The sequence below is a fragment of the Hydra viridissima genome, unplaced genomic scaffold, assembly GCF_058129835.1.
Source record: "Hydra viridissima isolate aposymbiotic clone 2 unplaced genomic scaffold, HvirCarnegie_v1 scaffold_70, whole genome shotgun sequence".
Lineage (NCBI taxonomy): Eukaryota > Metazoa > Cnidaria > Hydrozoa > Anthoathecata > Hydridae > Hydra > Hydra viridissima.
In genome coordinates this window covers 6538-24138 of record NW_028324349.1, presented here as the reverse complement: position 1 = coordinate 24138, position 17601 = coordinate 6538, and the positions used below count along the sequence as shown (strand labels likewise).

Below are 17601 nucleotides of genomic sequence, written 5' to 3'. Positions count from 1 at the left end.
CATGAAGCTAAAAATTCAAAAAGAGGGTAGTTTAGAAAAGTTTGTTCAATATGGCAATATCGTGAAACCATTTATGTAGTTTAGATAAGTTTGTTCAGTTTGGCAATAAAGATGGGCCTTTTGTGTAGTTTGTTTTATCTATGCTTTTGCAAATATTTTTATCTGTTTCGCTAAAGACATAATAAACAAGAAGTTCTGTTAAACTGTTCTCACATTTCTTATTTAAAGATAGTTCAAACTTTTTTTTATCTTTAAAAAAAAAAAAAAGAAGTCGTTTTGTTATTCTGTGAAAACTTTTAATAGAGTTGCATTTAGAATTACTTCTGATGTTTTTAAGAGTTTGTTAAAAAGCAAAATAATATTTCCTGTGATGTTAAACTGCATAAGTGAAATTTAAAAAAGGAAAACTGCTCCAACCATTTTTCGGAAAAAGAAATCAAAAAGTTCCTTATTTTAAAAGATCTAGACATCCATTTCTTCTTCAGCAAAATAGCGAGGCTTTTTTATGAACTCTTACTCTCTATTTTTTCATATCTTTACACAAAGGATTTTGTTTAGATCAATGTAAACATACATAGAAGTATATTATGTTTTTTTTTTTTTTTTTGTTTTTATGCAGTCTAACTTTTGTTTCACTTCTATTTTATTTTACGTTTATCTTGTATTTTATCATGCCTTATTGGTTTTTGCGTTTTGTGATGTCAAGCTGCGTAAGCTAAACTTAAAAGGGGAAAACTACGCTAACTTTTCTTTGAAAAAATATTCAAGAAGTACCTTAAACGAAAGAGAAAGCACACGAATCTTGCCATCCAATTCTTCTTCTGCAAAGTAGCGAGGCTTTTTATGTACTTTTGCTCTCTAATTTATCTCTATTTACGCAAAGGGTTTTATTTCAATGTAAACACGTATAAAAGAATACTTTGTTAAAAATAATGTTAAAGGAGTTGCGTAAAAAAAAACGTCTGAATAAAGTTTCTTTACAAAAAAAACAACTAAGAAACAAGCGCGCCTAAGAAAAACCAGATCGCGATTCACTAAGTCAAAAAACGAAAGAAACAAAGTTTAAAAGGTCTTTCTAGACAACAAATTCTATTTTTGGCAATGCAGTTTTTGTATTTATGCAACCTAACTTTTGTTTGACTTCTATTTTATTTTACGTTTACCTTGTATTTTATCTTGCCTTTTTGTGTTTTGTGATGTCAAGCTACATAATCTAAACTTAAAAGAAGGAAACTAGGCTAACTTTTCTAGTAGAATATTATGTTGTTGGTTTTGTATGCAGCCTAACTTTAGTTTCATCTATATTTTATTTTGCGTTTATCTTATATTTTATCTTGTCTTTTTGAGTTTTGTATTTTGTGATGTCAAGCTACATAATTTAAACTTAAAAGAAGAAAACTAGGCTAACTTTTCTTTGAAAAATTGTTCAAAAACTACCTTACACCGATAGAGATAGCTCACGAATTTAAAAAGTTGCATCTATTCATCTTCTTCTTCAGCAAAGTAAAGCTTTTTATGCACTTTTACTCTCTAACTTACCTATATTTGCGTAAAGGATTTTATTTAATTCAATTTAAACATAACTAGTAGAATATTATGTTGTTGGTTTTGTATGCAGCCTAACTTTAGTTTCATCTATATTTTATTTTGCGTTTATCTTATATTTTATCTTGTCTTTTTGAGTTTTATATTTTGTGATGTCAAGCTACATAAGCTAAACTTTAAAGAGGAAATTTACGCTAACCTGTCTTTGAAAAACTATTCAAAAACTACCTTTAACAAAGTAGCGAGGCTTTTTATGCGCTTTTACTCTCTAACATACCTATTTTTGCGCAAAGGATTTTATTTAATTCAATTTAAACATGCCTAGTAGATTATTATGTTGTTGGTTTTTTATGCAGCCTAACTTTAGCTACATCTATTTTTCATTTTACGTTTGTCTTATATTTTATTTTATCTTTTTGTGTTCTGTGATGTCAAGCTACATAAGCTAATGTTAAAAGAGGAAAGCTGCGCTAACCTTTCTTTGAAAAACTATTCGAAATCTATTTTTGAGATAATCTAGATTTAAAAGAGGAACACTACGCTAATTTTGCTTTGAAAAAACTCTCGAAAACTAACTTATTCGATAGAGATAGCACACAAATTTAAAAAATTGTATCTACTCATCCACTTCTTCTACAGCAAAGTACTGAGGCTTTTTATGCACTTTTATTCTCTAACATACCTATATTTGCGCAAAGGATTTTATTTAACTCAATGTAAACATACATAGAAGAGTATTGTTACCCGTTTGTTTTATGCAGCCTAACTTTAGTTTCATCTATACATTATATTGCGTTTACCTTATATTTTATCTTGCCTTTGTTAGTTTTGTGTTTTGTTATGTCAAGCTTCATAATCTAATCTTAAAAGGGGAAAACTGCGCTAACTTTTCTTTGAAAAAGTACTCAAAAAGGACCTAAATCGATATAGATAGCTCACAATTTTAAAAAGTTGCATATAGTCATCTTCTTCTTCAGCAAAGTATCGAGGCTTTTTATGGATTTTTACTCTAACTTTCCTATATTTGCGCAAAGGACATTATTTAATTCAACTTAAACATGCCTAGTAGATTATTATGTTGTTGGTTTTTTATGCAGTCTAAACTTTGTTACATCTATATTTTACGATTAACTTATATTTTATCTTGCCTTTTTGAGCTTTGTGTTCTGTGATGTCAAGCTACATAGTCTAAACATAAAAGAGGAAAACTACGCTAAACTTGCTTTGAAAAACTATTCAAAAACTACCTTTAACAAAGTAGCGAGGCTTTTCATGCACTTTTACTCTCTAACATACCTACATTTGCGCAAAGGATTTTATTTAATTCAATTTAAACATGCCTAGTAGATTATTATGTTGTTGGTTTTTTATGCAGCCTAACTTTAGTTTCATCTATATTATGTTTTAGGTTTATCATATATTTTATCTTTTCTTTTTGAGTTTTGAGTTTTGTGATGCCAAGCAACTTAAGCTAAACTTAAAAGTGGAATGCTACGCTAACCTTTCTTTGAAAATCTATTCATAAACTACCCTAGACAAAAGCTAGATTTAAAAGAGGAAAACTACACTATTTTTACTTTGAAAAAACTTTCGAAAACTACCTTAATCGATAGAGATAGCACACGATTTTAAAAAATTGCATATAGTCATCCACTACTTCTGCAGCAAAGTAGCGAGGCTCTTTATGCACTTTTTCTCACTAGTTTGCTTATATTTACGCAAAGGAATTCATTTAATTCAATCCAAACATATATAGAAGATTATTATGTTACGATTTTTTTTTTCTTTTATGCAGCCTAACATTTATTTCACCTACATTTTATTTTACGATTAACTTTTATATTACCTTTCCTTTTAGTGTTTTGTGTTTTGTGATGTCAAGCTACATAAGCCAAACTTTAAAGAGGAAAACTACGCTAAGCTTTCTTTGAAAAACTATTCAAAAACTACCTTAAACAAAGTAGCGAGGCTTTTTATGCACTTTTACTCTCTAACATACCTACATTTGTGCATAGGGTTTTATTAGATTCTAGTAGGTTATTACGTTGTTGTTTTTTTATGCAGTCTAACTTTAGCTTCATCTATATTTTATTTTACGTTTATCTTATATTTTATTTTGTCTTTTTGAATTTTGTGTTTTGTGATGTCAAGCTACATAAGCTAAACTTAAAAGAGGAAAGCTACGCTAACCTTTCTTTGAAAAGCTGTTCAAAAACTACCTTAGACATAATCTAGATTTAAAAGAGAAAGACTACGCTATTTTTGCTTTGAAAAATCTTTCGAAAACTACCTTAATCGATAGAGATAGCACAGGATTTTAAAAAGTTGTATCTAGTCATCCACTTCTTTCACAGCAAAGTAGCGAGGCTTTCTATGCGCTTTTACTCTCTAACATACCTATTTTTGCGCAAAGGATTTTATTTAATTCAATTTAAACATGCCTAGTAGATTATTATGTTGTTGGTTTTTTATGCTGCCTAACTTTAGCTACATCTATTTTTCATTTTACGTTTGTCTTATATTTTATTTTATCTTTTTGTGTTCTGTGATGTCAAGCTACATAAGCTAATGTTAAAAGAGGAAAGCTGCGCTAACCTTTCTTTGAAAAACTATTCGAAATCTATTTTTGAGATAATCTAGATTTAAAAGAGGAACACTACGCTAATTTTGCTTTGAAAAAACTCTCGAAAACTACCTTATTCAATAGAGATAGCACACAAATTTAAAAAATTGTATCTACTCATCCACTTCTTCTTTTTATGGATTTTTACTCTCTTATTTACCCAAATTTGCGCAAAGGACTTTACTTAATTCAACTTAAACATGTCTAGTAGATTATTAAGTTGTTTGTTTTTTATGCAGCCTAACTTTAGTTTCATTTATATTTTATTTTACGTTTATCTGATACTTTATCTTGTCTTTTTGTGTGTTGTTTTGTCAAGCTACATAAGCTAAACTTAAAAGTGGAAAAGTACGCTAACCTTTCTTTGAAAATCTATTCAAAAACTGCCTTAGACATAAGCTAGATTTAAAAGAGGAAGACTACGCTATTTATGCTTTTAAAAAACTTTCGAAAAATACCTTAATCCATTGAGGTAGTGCACGAATTTACAAAGTTGTATCTAGTCATCCACTTCTTCTATAGCAAAGTAGCGAGGCTTTTTATGCACTTTTGCGTTCTAATTTATCTCTGTTTACGCATATGGTTTTTGTTTATTTCTATGTAATGATATACAAAAGAGTATTTTGTTAAAGATTATGCTGCAGGAGCTGCGTAAAAAAACTCTGGCGACCTTTCCTTAAGAAAAAAGCAACTGAAAGACATGTGCGCCTTAGAAAATTCAAATCGCGATTCACCAAATTAAAAGACGAAAAGAACGACCTTTAAAAGCTCTCACTAGACATTTGTGTTTATGATAGGCAATGCAGTTTTTGATTTTATGCAGCCTAACATTTGTTTCATCTATATCTTATTTTACGTTTATCTTATACTTTATCTTGCCTTTTTGAGTTTAGTATTTTGTGATGTCATGCTAAATAAACTATACTTTGCTAATTTTTATTTGAAAAAATATTCAAAAACTACCTGAATTATAAGCTAGATCTAAAGGAGGAAAACTACGCTAACTTTTCTTTAAAAAAAATATTTAAAAACTACCTTAAACATAAGCTATATCCAAAAGAGGAAAACTATGCTAACTTTTCTTTAAAAAAATATTTAAAAACTACCTTAAACATAAGCTAGATCTAAAAGAGGAAAACTACGCTAACTTTTCTTTGAAAAAATACTCAAAAACTACCTTAAACATAAGCTAGATCTAAAAGAGGAAAACTACGCTAACTTTTCTTTGAAAAAATACTCAAAAACTACCTTAAACATAAGCTAGATCTAAAAGAGGAAAACTACGCTAACAATTCTTTGAAAAAATATTCGAAAACTACCTTTAAACATGATTTAGATTTAATAGATGAAACTACGCTAACATTTCTTTGAAAAAACATTCAAAAACTACCTTTAAACATGATTTAAATTTAATAGATGAAAACTACGCTAACATTTCTTTGAAAAAACATTCAAAAACTACCTTTAAACATGATTTAAATTTAAAAAAGGAAAACTACGCTAACATTTCTTTGAAAAAATATTCAAAAAGTACCTTAATCGAAAGAGATAGCACACGAAATTAAAAAGTTGCATTTAGTCCTCCGTTTCTTCTTCATCAAAGTAGCGAGGCGTTTATGCACTTTTTATTCTCTAAGTTATCTCTACTTACGCAAATGGCTTTTGTTTATTTCAATGTAAAACTTTTCAAAAGAGTATTTTGTTAAAGATTATGCTGCAGGGGCTGTGTAAGAAAACTCTGGTGACCTTTCTTTAAGAAAAAGCAACTAAAGTAGATGTGCGCCTAAGAAAATCCAAATTGCGATTCACTAAATTAAAAGACATATACAACAAACTTTAAAAGTGAAACTATTTTTACAAGCGTATTTGGTAAAGATGAAATGTTCTTATGACATTTTAACGTTACGAAAGGGATTTTCTTCTGTTCAAATATTTATTACAATTTAAAGTGTTAAATAATGTTACAGAAACGACCTAAAACGCCTGTTGTATTAATTTAAACGAACAAAATAGATAAAAAAAAAGAAAAACTATCATTAAAAAAAAAAAAGTAAAAAAAGAAAAGAAATAGAAGTTGAGGAAAAATAAAAATAAGAACTTCTAACAAAGAGCTCTTCTTTTTATTTTTCAGATTTTAGATGCTTAATTCCTTGAATGAAAAGTTGAACTGATGACTCACTACTAAGGTTGTTCCTAGCCTTCCGTTCTCAAACTAGGCCATTCTGAGAGGCTGTTTGATTAAGTACCGTTGATAGTAGTATCGCACGTAAGAGACTTCTAAAACTCTGATTATTATTAATTCCTGGAATGAAGAGATGACTTCATACTCACTAACGAGGTTGTTCTTAGCCATCCGTTCTTAAACTAAGCAAAACAGTGAAGTTGTTTGATTAAGTATCACAGTTTGCTGATTTGCACATGCACCATTGCCGAAACTGTGATGCTTGGTTCCTTGATTGGATTGAAGAAGCTCATCACCATGCATTTTACAAGCTGTCCGTTGTTATGTTTTGCAATTCAGTGGTTCTGTTTTGCAATTCATTTTCTGTTTGTTTAAGTATCATCGATGGTGGTGTCGTGCATGCAAACTTTCCGAAACTCTGATGCTTGTTTTTCTTGAATGGAGAGATGAGCTTATACTTTAGGTGACTTTTAAAACTGCAGTAATTAGTGCCTCGAATGGAAAAACGAACTCATTCATTACAGACCAAGGTTGTTCCTGGCCATCCGTTAACATATTAGGCAACAGTACAGCGAAGCTGTTTGTTTTACAAGCTTTTGTCGTTTCGAGAAATCACTACATTAAGCATTCGATGGTGATACACGACTGATGGCCAGGTTCTGATTTTCGAATGAAAGAAGAGTCGCATCCGACCACCGGTCGGCTTTCGACGCAAAACAGCTGTACACACTCGTCCAACGATCCAGTGACTAACTGTTGCAACGAGAAAGTTAGCTTTATTTGTCGTGCAGATTGTCCGCTTTGACGTAAAATGCTAGAAATTTGCTGAACGCTCGGTTTGCGCCGCCCAAGAGTCATTCTGTTTCTGCGTTGCCAGCGTCTGTCGGCTAAATACAACTGTAGACTCCGCGCAAGCTTTTTCACCGCAAAAGTTGTACAGAGCCACACCGAAGGCTAAAATCGACTTTAAGGTCGAAGGTTAAAATCGACCCTAGAGGTTTGAAAACGACGTCACGAAATTTTCAAGACATCATCGAAGAAAATTACGGCGGCCAGATGCAACTCTTAGTACTAACTCTACTAATCTTAGTACGTTAAGCATTCCAGTCGAGAGATCAGACGTTTTTTCGTCACCTAAGAGACCGGCCGATGCGTTTGCGACGCTGCGGAAAGAAAGAAGATGGCAAACCACAGGGTTGTTACCGTAACAAACCTCCGTGAGTACCTCCATCTCGAGTGGCTTTTGAAGAAACGTTCGTTTTAAACTCAAAGGGATGGTTGTTAAAGCTCACAAACGCCTGGTTAACGATTTTCTAACGGCAGACACCGTGTTTACAATGGATACAGACCGATTAACTGAGCCCAAAGCGCAAGATCTATCAGAAAACTCCTCTAGGTCGATGCAACGAGACGACTAGACACGTGCGTCTAAAGGCATTTTACAATTGAAGGACGCCCCTCGTGGGCCCTTTAACCTTAACACTAAACTCCTGCTTGATATCCTCGTCCCCAGGTTTCCAAACCGTAACCCCAACCCCCTCTAATCCTAACCCCCTTACCCTCTAACTCTCCCCCCTCAAAAAACAAAAAACATAAAAAAGCAAACAAAACGAAAAAAAAACTTGCTTCCCTCCTCACTTTTAGCTCTAGGATGCAACACCTTTTTGCCGCCCTCCGCTAGAAGGGAGTAGGGAGTAACGAAAGCTTGACATCAAAGTAGCGTTTCGTATGAGATTTGTTTGCCAAAATTTGAGCGTTTTTTAAAAAAGCCAAGACTTCGTCAGAGGGGTTTCTTCTTTTCTCCTAAAGCTATCGATCGATTAAAAAGCTCAAAGCAAAGAAATTCAAAACAAAATACAAAAACGGGAAGTTTTAGTTTCTGCACCACAAGCCAAGCACTAGTTCAAACTGGAGATAATAAAAGGAAATCGAATGATCTCACTTCTCAAACCACTGAGCTGCCATTGGTCGGCAGTCTCTTGTTTGGAGACCATTGAGCTGCCATTGGTTGGCTGTTTAATCGTTGCGATTGGTCGGCAGTTTTATCGTTGGAGACCATTGAGAGATATAAAAGGAATTTTTTTTTTGAGCACAACATTAAACGTTAAATCGTTAGATGTTGTTATAAAGGCACCATTAGAATGCGATGTCCTCAAATATTTTCCTCGATATTTTAATAAGTAAACAAAAACAAAACTAAGTCTTGCAACTGGCGAAAACTTTCAATAAGCAAACAAAGCAACAACTTTCCTTTCGAGTTTTTTACATTTTAAACAAAAGACAAACAAAGAAAAAAAAAAAACAAACAAAAACAAAAACAAAAACAAAAAAACAAAACAAAAACAAAACAGAAAAGGGAGAATGAGTGAGTCGACTGATTTCGCTCAACTGTCTTAAACGAGAAGTCATAAACGTTTGCTTGTGCCAGCAAGTTGCAAATTAAGTTGTAAATGAACTGCACCGCAAAAGCTTAACCACAGTTTATTAAGCATATTAAGCCTTTGCTGACATGTTAAGACATTTTAAGCCTTTGCTATTATCATGAGGCTTTTGCTCCACGAGCCAAAAAAGTACGCTAGAGTTGACAAACTGCATCGCGGTCGAAAAGTGTAATTACGCCAACACTTTTATCCGTTTTAAGCATTTCGTTTTCGCACGAACAACAATTAAAGCAGCTCGTTGAGCTTAACGACGTTCGTATTTTTTTTTCGAAGCCAAAACTTCGGCTATAAGTAGAATGAAGAGGCACTTCGAAAAACAACAAAGCTGTTCGCAGTCGATAGCAACGAGCGACAACATCTCTGCGAGTCTGGCATCAAGGTAAACAGTTTTTTTTTACATTTTCATTTGTAAGTGCCACTTTTGTGTACATTATGTATTCAAAAATTTCTTGCTGACGCTAGATTTTTCGTTTTCAATGAACAACAGTTGCAACCTCTAGTCGTTTGCTAAAACAGCTTGCTAGGACAACCAAATCAATCATATGTTGTGAAAATTTCTTTTTGTTCAACTGACTAAGGAAGATCGAGCGAACGCTTTTTTTTTTATAACTTGTTTGTATCATATTGCTATTAAGAAAACAGCGTTGTGTATACTAAACGTGACATAATTGGCAATTATCCGTAACTAAAAATAAGATAGAAATTACAAACTTGATACCATATTTTAATTACTCTAACAAAACTAGACGTCATCGCGTGAGAAAATAAATGTTCATAACACATAACCTATTTTTTTGTTTTTTTTTTCTTCTCTTTTTTCCTTTTAATCTCTTTTCTTTCGTCCAAAAAGCGTTTTGATTTTTGCCTCGCCACAAGCGATGAAATCGATAAAAAAACCTGCTCGGACATTCTCAATTCTCAACAACAAAAGCAATCAAAGTTCTAGCTCTCGAGCACGTGCGCCGACAGGTTGATGAAACCGTTCAAATATGCTCGATCGCTAGAATTTAAAGAAAGAAACAAGCCAGAAACAAACCAAAATAAAAAAAACAAAAAACAAAAATGGACATCTTTAGAACGCTTAAATTTTATAAAATATTTTCCTCTGCGTTTTTAACCAGCTAAACTGTCGTAAAGTTTTTTCGGTGCAGTTCATTTAAAAAACTTAGTTTTCAACTTTTAAACGTTTTAGACTTCTCGTTTAAGGCAGTCGAAAGAAATGAGTCGACTCACTCTCTCTCTCCCTATTCGGTTTTGTTTTTGTTTATTTGTTTTTGTTTTTTCTTCGTTTGCCTTCGTTTGCCTTTGTTTGCTTTTGGAAAAGTTGTCGCCATGCGAGACTTAGTTTTTTTTTTTTTTTGCTCAAATTGAGCACAAGTGAGTTTCTAGTCTTGAAAGTGTGCAAAGTGTGGGCCAATCTGGTGGCTGGAGTGATGACACGTGAATGCTGGAAATTCCAGACTTTGAGCGGATTCAGCGTACATAGAAAGAAAATGTAGCATTCACGTGGGTCTCTCCTAAGCGTGCCATTGGTCGGTCTGCTGTCCTTAAGTACCCCCCTCCCCCCCCTCAACGTCACGTTTGCTCAACTTTCTCGGTCTTTGGCGCCCAGAGAAAGCTTGAGGAAGGATAAAAAATGGCGAGGTTTCGGTACTGCGTTTTCTGTTTTTCTTATTTGTTTTTGTTTGTTTGCTTGTTTGTTTGTTTGTTTGTTTGTTAATTTTTTTAATTTTTTTTTTTTGTTTGTTTGTTTCGTTCGTTTGTTTGTTTGTTTGTTTCGTTTGCTTCGTTTGTTTTGTGATGTTTTGTTTTCCCTTCTTGATGGCACAAAACAGAAGCAAACAAGACTTTCGGTTATATTCGGTTATATTCGGTTCAATAAAAGTTTGTTGGTTTCTGCACAACAACAACAACAACCAACAACAACAAAAGTCCCTCTGTCCCTCAAAAGCAGTTTCTCCTCTGTCCTAAAGAAGAGCCTCTTTGTAATCGATCTTGTCTGAATGCAGCTCTCCTTTTGCCTACAGGTTTTTATTCCAACCCTTTTGTTGTTGTTAGTGCCATGTTGTTGTTATTGTTATACTCTGTAAAAGCAGTTGTTGCTGTTGTACTTGTTTGTTGTTTCTAAAGACACTGTTGTTGCTGCTGTTAGCGCTGTTAGTAATCACCCACTTGGCTTGTATTTTTGTTTCTTGTTTTTGTTTTTTGTTTTATTTATAAACACTCTCTGAGTAAGTGATGCTGTTGCTGTTGTTGTTGTTACAGTTGCAATGAGTGTTTGTTAATGTTCCCCCACTTGGCTTGTACTTTTGTTTTCTGTTTTGTTTTGTTTTTTTTTTGTTTTTGTTTTTTTTTTCTCAACACTCTCTGAGTAAGTGATGCTGTTGCTGTAGTCGTTGTTATAGTTGCAATGAGTGTTTGTTAATGTTCACCAACTTGGCTTGTTTATAATCTATTTTATTTTATCAACACTCTCTGAGTCAGTGATGGTGTTGCTGTTGCTGTTGTCGTTATTATGCTTGCAATGGGAGTTGTTACTGTTCACCCACTTTGCTTGTTTTGTTTTTATTTCTTTATTTTATCAACACCCTTTGAGCCAGTGATGCTGTTGCTGTTGTTGTTGTTATAGTTGCAATGAGTGTTGTTAATGTTCACCCACTTTGCTTGTGTTTTTGTTTTTGTTTATCAACACCCTTTGTGTCAGTGATGCTGTTGCTGTTGTTCTTATTACAGTTGCAATGAGTGTTTGTTAATGTTCACCAACTTGGCTTGTTTATAATCTATTTTGTTTTATCAACACTCTCTGAGTCAGTGATGCTGATGCTGTTGTTGTTATTGTGCTTGCAATAAGTGTTGCTAATGTTCACCCACTTTGCTTGTTTTGTTTGTGCTTTTGTTTTTGTTTATCAACACCCTTTGAGTCACTGATGCTGTTGCTGTTGGTGTTATTATAGTTGCAATGAGTGTTAATGTTCACCCACTTTGCTTGCTTTGTTTGTTTGTTGCTTTTTTTTTTTATCAACACCCTGCGAGTTAGTGATGCTGTTGCTGCTTTTGTCATTTTACTTGTATTTATAGTTGTTACTGTTCAGCCACTTTGCTTGTTTTTTAATCTGTTTTATTTTATCACCACTCTCTGAGTCAGTGATGATGTTGCTGATGCTGTTGTTGTTATTTTACTTGCAATGATAGCTGTTACTGTTCAGCCACTTTGCTTGTTTTGTTTGTTTGTTTGTTTGTTTTTTTATCAATATCCTCTGAGTAAGTGATGCTGTTGCTGTTGTTGTTGTTATAGTTGCAATGAGTGTTTGTTAATGTTCCCCCCTTGGCTTGTACTTCTGTTTTCTGTTTTGTTTTGTTTTTGTTTTTTTGTTGTTTTTTTTCTCAACACTCTCTGAGTAAGTGATGCTGTTGCTGTAGTCGTTGTTATAGTTGCAATGAGTGTTTGTTAATGTTCACAAACTTGGCATGTTTATAATCTATTTTATTTTATCAACACTCTCTGAGTCAGTGATGCTGATGCTGTTGTTGTTATTATGCTTGCAATAAGTGTTGTTAATGTTCACCCACTCTGCTTGTTTTGTTTGTGCCTTTGTTTTTGTTTATCAACACCCTTTGAGTCACTGATGCTGTTGCTGTTGGTGTTATTATAGTTGCAATGAGTGTTAATGTTCACCCACTTTGCTTGCTTTATTTGTTTGTTGCTTTTTTTTTTATCAACACCCTGCGAGTTAGTGATGCTGTTGCTGCTTTTGTCATTTTACTTGTATTTATAGTTGTTACTGTTTAGCCACTTTGCTTGTTTTTTAATCTGTTTTATTTTATCACCACTCTCTGAGTCAGTGATGATGTTGCTGATGCTGTTGTTGTTATTTTACTTGCAATGATAGCTGTTACTGTTCAGCCACTTTGCTTGTTTTTTTTTTGTTTTTGTTTTGTTTGTTTGTTTGTTTGTTTTTTTATATATCCTCTGAGTTAGTGATGCTGTTGTTGTTATTATGCTTTCAATGAGAGCTGTTACTGTTCACCCACTTTGTTTGTTTATAATCTGTTTTATTTTATCAACACTCTCTGAGTCAGTGATGCTGATGCTGATGCTGTTGTTGTTATTATGCTTGCAGTGAGAGTTGTTACTGTTCACCCACTTTGCTTGCTTATTGTCTATTTTATTTTGTCAACACTCTCTGAGTCAGTGATGCTGATGCTGATGCTGTTGTTGTTATTATGCTTGCAATGAGAGTTGTTACTGTTCACCCAATTTGCTTGTTTTGTTTTTTTATTTGTTTTTTTGTTTGTTTTTGTTTTGCTTGTTTTTTTTTATCAATACCCTCTGAGTCAGTGATGCTGTTGCTGTTGTTGTTGTTGTTGTTATAGTTGCAATGAGTGTTTGTTAATGTTCCCCCACTTGGCTTGTACTTTTGTTTTCTTTTTTGTTATGTCAACACTCTCTGAGTCAGTGATGCTGATGCTGTTGTTATTATGCTTGCAATGAGAGTTGTTACTGTTGTAGTTATGTCTGTCATTTGTCCTTGTTAGCAAGTTCTATTTGCCCTCTCTTGCCTTTTTTCAACACAGTTTCTTTCTTTGAGTCATATGGTTGCGAGATCCTCTCAAACTCCATCTCTTTATTTATTTGTTTCTTTTTTTTTTTTTTTTTCTCATTCTCCTTCTCATAATAGCAATCACTGCTGCCACCATGCATGTAATGCTAGTTGCTCTCATTCTTTTTCATTTGCTAGTGGAAACTTTGTTTCTTCTTGTTGCTCTCTTTTCTTTCTTTTTTCTCTTTTGCAGAGGATTCGAAAAAACACAGCTCTTCCCTGCAGTTGTAAACATTCCAGGATTCCAGGATGCAGGCAGAAGAAAAACACTCTCACTAACTGTCTTCTTTTTTTTTAGCATAAACCGTTGCAAACAAACACCTGAACATGTCTTCTTCACAAGAAAACAACACTGTTGTTGCCCCTTCTCCGAACTCTAAAGCGAAAAAAAAGAAAGAAGGCAGTCACAAGAACAGAGAGACTTAAAGCTCAAAAACAAAGTCAGGGCCGCATTAGTTGCAGCGTGTGGCTCCGTAAACAGGGTTGTACCTTTCTATGGTACCAAGAAGAGGTACGCTGTTAGCTGTCCGATGCCTTTGTGCAAACATTCCTCCACAAGCATTAAAAGACACTTGACTAAAAATCTTGGACTTTGGATGAAGCTTCCATCTTTTACTCTGCAATGGTCAGGAAGTTTCAGCATGCTCGTCTCGAACGCAAGTCCGGCTGTCCAAAACCTTACCCCTGTTTGCAATGTTGGAAGTATTACGACCGACTGGACATACACTTGAAAGAGACTCATTTCTACGATTCCAAGACGATCAAACAAAAGATTGCAGAGGCAAAGCGATACGACAACGACAAGCTCTATGTCCCTCAATTTATTCGACCTGCCTTCTTTGGTATTAAGCCAGTAGCTGAACAAGCGTCTGCATCAGGCTCTGCATCCTCTGCTCCTGGGCCTTCCTCCTCTTTTTCTTCTCCGGTTCTTTCCTCTGATCCTCTTTTAAGCTTGCCCTCATCAGTTGCTGGTTCGTCCGAGGCTCCTTCTGCAAACCACTGCACCTCTGTAGAAAACAAAGAGCTGAACACCGAATCCGTCCTAGACTCTGATTTTAATTCCTTAAAGCACTTGGTTTCCAACTCCTCCGTCTTGACAGAAGATAAGAGACTCTTGTTTCAGCTGGACAAAGATGCTTTTCACTTTTATTACCAGTCAGCAGATGAAGCTCTTCAGAGATTTTGAAAAGTGGCTTGTGGTAGCCAACAACAACACTTTGTCACAAGCAAAGATCTACAAAAATGCAGTTGTTGAAATATTGACATGTTGTGACAGCACGCTGACGCTGCACCCGAACGCTCTCACCAATTCCAACGTTTTGGAGGATAGATACTTTTCCATGCACTTTAAAAACATTCAGCTCAATTCCAAGCTGAGTGAACTTGACCAAACAAAAGCCATGTCTTGTCACACGTTGTACAACCGCCTTGTCTACCTTTGTCTCCTGTTTCGTTTCAGTGAAGCCAGGAATGTCTATTTCGGACTTTCTCATGAGGCCATCCGACGTTTGCGCTGCAAGGTGGAGGAGTTACAAAAGTGCTGAGGCCCTTTCGTTCTTTGAGGAGGAGCCTTGTGAAAAGCAAAAAATGCATCAACATCATCAATGTCAGTTTGCTGAACGAATATGGCAAGTCTGCATACGTAAGACAGTTAGTGGAATCGATTAGAAAGCCGTCTCTTACACCGACTAGAGACAATGCTGTGTCTCTACGAAACCATCTTCTGCTCTCTGTCACTGTAATTAACAGTTTAAGAAAATCTAACATTGCTCTTTTAAACATTAGAGACTACATGGCTGCTGAGAAGAGTGAGTGTGGATATTGCATTGTGCAAGAGCGCTACAAAACAGCATACAAGTACGGAGCCAAAAACATTCTAGTGCCGAACGACTTGAAAGTGTTGATCGATATTTATTTGCTGAGATACAGAGACCTTCTTGTCAACGACTCTCACTACATGGCTGCAGACACCAAGACTGTTTTGGAGTTGAGCGACTGCTACAGGCCCCTTTTTCCATCGATGAGACCCAACAAAGACGAATGTGTGACACTCGGTGCAACTAGAGTGCCTGTTTACCAGATGGGTTCCTCTGCTATCTCCTCTTGCCTGACGTCCTGCTTCAGAAAAAGCCAAGTAAACATTCCCATGAAGCGTCTTACTCCCACTTGCATTCGCGGTTCGATAGCCACTTACTTTGCCAACAACAGCAAAGAAGATCGCGAGCGGTTTGCTACACTCTACATGAAGCACAGCAGGAACACAATGGATAGCTTTTATGTGTCCCAGTGGAACGCTGCAGAGGAGTTGCGCTTTGCCCTGGGCATCGGGACAGTCCTTCGGAGTCATAGAGTCTTGACTGTTGAAAAGTCTGAGAGACCACCAAAGAAGGAGAAGGATGTGATGGACTGGCTCCAAACTAATGCAGAGGAGTACGGTTTTCATGAGGTTGAGGACATCTTTGAGGAAGATTTAGACTCCGGTTCTGACTCTGAAGAATGTGCTGCTACTTTCAGCTGTACCACAGTGGTTCCGTTTTCTCCAGCTGTAGAAAACAATGTTCCTTTAGAGGATAGCAACGACCATGCCGTAGATTTCTTGTGTGAACCTACCTCAACTCCTGTTTCGTCTGTTCCATCTGAACAAACAATCGCTGGTCCAGTTCTTGAACTATCCCCTGCTCTTGCACAACTAGTTCCTAACGAACAAGCTGTTTGTATGATGTAGATCAGACTCTAGCTGTTCCTGTTGGCACAGCTTGTTCTCCTCTTGCATTAACATATTTCCTGATGAACCGGATTTTATTGAACACCATGCAAAACTTTCTCCAGTTTACTTTAATGAGCAAGTGGTTGCCAAACCTGTTTCTGCTTCTCCTTCTCAGCAAGTCGCTTTCTGTCCTTCAAAAGAGGTCTTTTCTGTTCCTCTGACTCCTAGCCTTGTTGCTTTTCAGCAAACATTGGCCAAACCCAGTTTGTTTCTTTCATCTGATCCAGTTTCAGCTGTTCCTGTCCAACAGGCTGGTACTGTTCTTGCAAAGCAGCTCTCACCTTATGCTGTTCAATCTGTTGGTAGCCTATTTAGCCAAAGTCTTGCCTCTACATCCAGAGGTAAATTCTTTTTGATTTTTGATTTTTGATTTTTATGCAAATCTCAACACGCTTTCAAAAAATGAAAATGCCCAAATCAACTCCTTGCCCTATTGTTATTGTTAGAGCTGTAAAAAAACAAAACAAAACAAAAAAACAACACAGAAGTGTGTATGTATTTGTTGCAGGACTAATTCTGTGATTGCTTAAATGTTTTATACAAGTGAATGATACTAAAACTGATTATGTTTTAGAAGTAAAAGATCCAAGAAGAAAAAAATCAAGTTGGAAATGCCATCTTTCACTCAAGAACTCATCGGTAATGTAAAACCTAATTTATACAAACATATATAAACACAAACCTCTTCTTGCACAATTTCAGATGGTTAACTGTTAACAAAAACTAGCCATCATTGCTAAGTGCACTTTTAGAAAGTTGTGTCTACCCGATTTCTAATGATGAAGTTAGAAACATCACCGTTAGAAATCATGCACAGCTTGTTATCATCTCTAACACTTAGAAACTGTTGATGGTTTTTATGAATTAGAAAAATGAACATGGTTTTATTTTATTTCAGGATCAACTCAGCCAAGAACAAAGGAAAACAAAGCAGAAGTTAGCCAATGCCATTTAGGTAATCTTTCAAAAACCAGTTATTGCTATCAGTGCAAACAATAAGGTCAACAAAAAAAAAATAAATAAAAAAACAGAATAAATCTTGTCTTACTTCAGAACCAAATGAATATTTGATTTAATCACTTTGTGTTATGACTTGAGTTTGTAAAATTTTAGATGAAATAGTTGAAGAGCTGAATGCTTGCCCTGGCCACAACGAATGGTTCAACACCAGAAGTTTTCCACGATGTGCAGCTTTGGTGTTGGCATACATCTTGCAAGACGTGTTTACAGATGTAAGCTCAAGTTGCTCGTACAAAGATTACCTTGGCATCTTGGCAAATCATAGCAGTGACAAGCTCATTCATGTCTTGCAAAAGTACTCCTACCAAAGCCATATTAAAGACAAAATTAAAAACATGAAGCTAAAAATTCAAAAAGAGGGTAGTTTAGAAAAGTTTGTTCAATATGGCAATATCGTGAAACCATTTATGTAGTTTAGATAA

At 35.0% G+C, this 17601-nt stretch overlaps 1 long non-coding RNA gene across 1 annotated transcript; it reads left to right on the top strand.

Annotated features, from left to right (window-relative positions):
• Nucleotides 1–16260: 16260 nt before the first annotated feature.
• On the top strand, nt 16261–17314 carry LOC149875994 (uncharacterized). The gene is made up of 4 exons (XR_016448959.1): nt 16261–16500; nt 16734–16798; nt 17058–17114; nt 17273–17314. It is a non-coding gene; the product is annotated as an uncharacterized LOC149875994 (long non-coding RNA).
• The last annotated feature ends 287 nt before the right edge of the window (nt 17315–17601 follow it).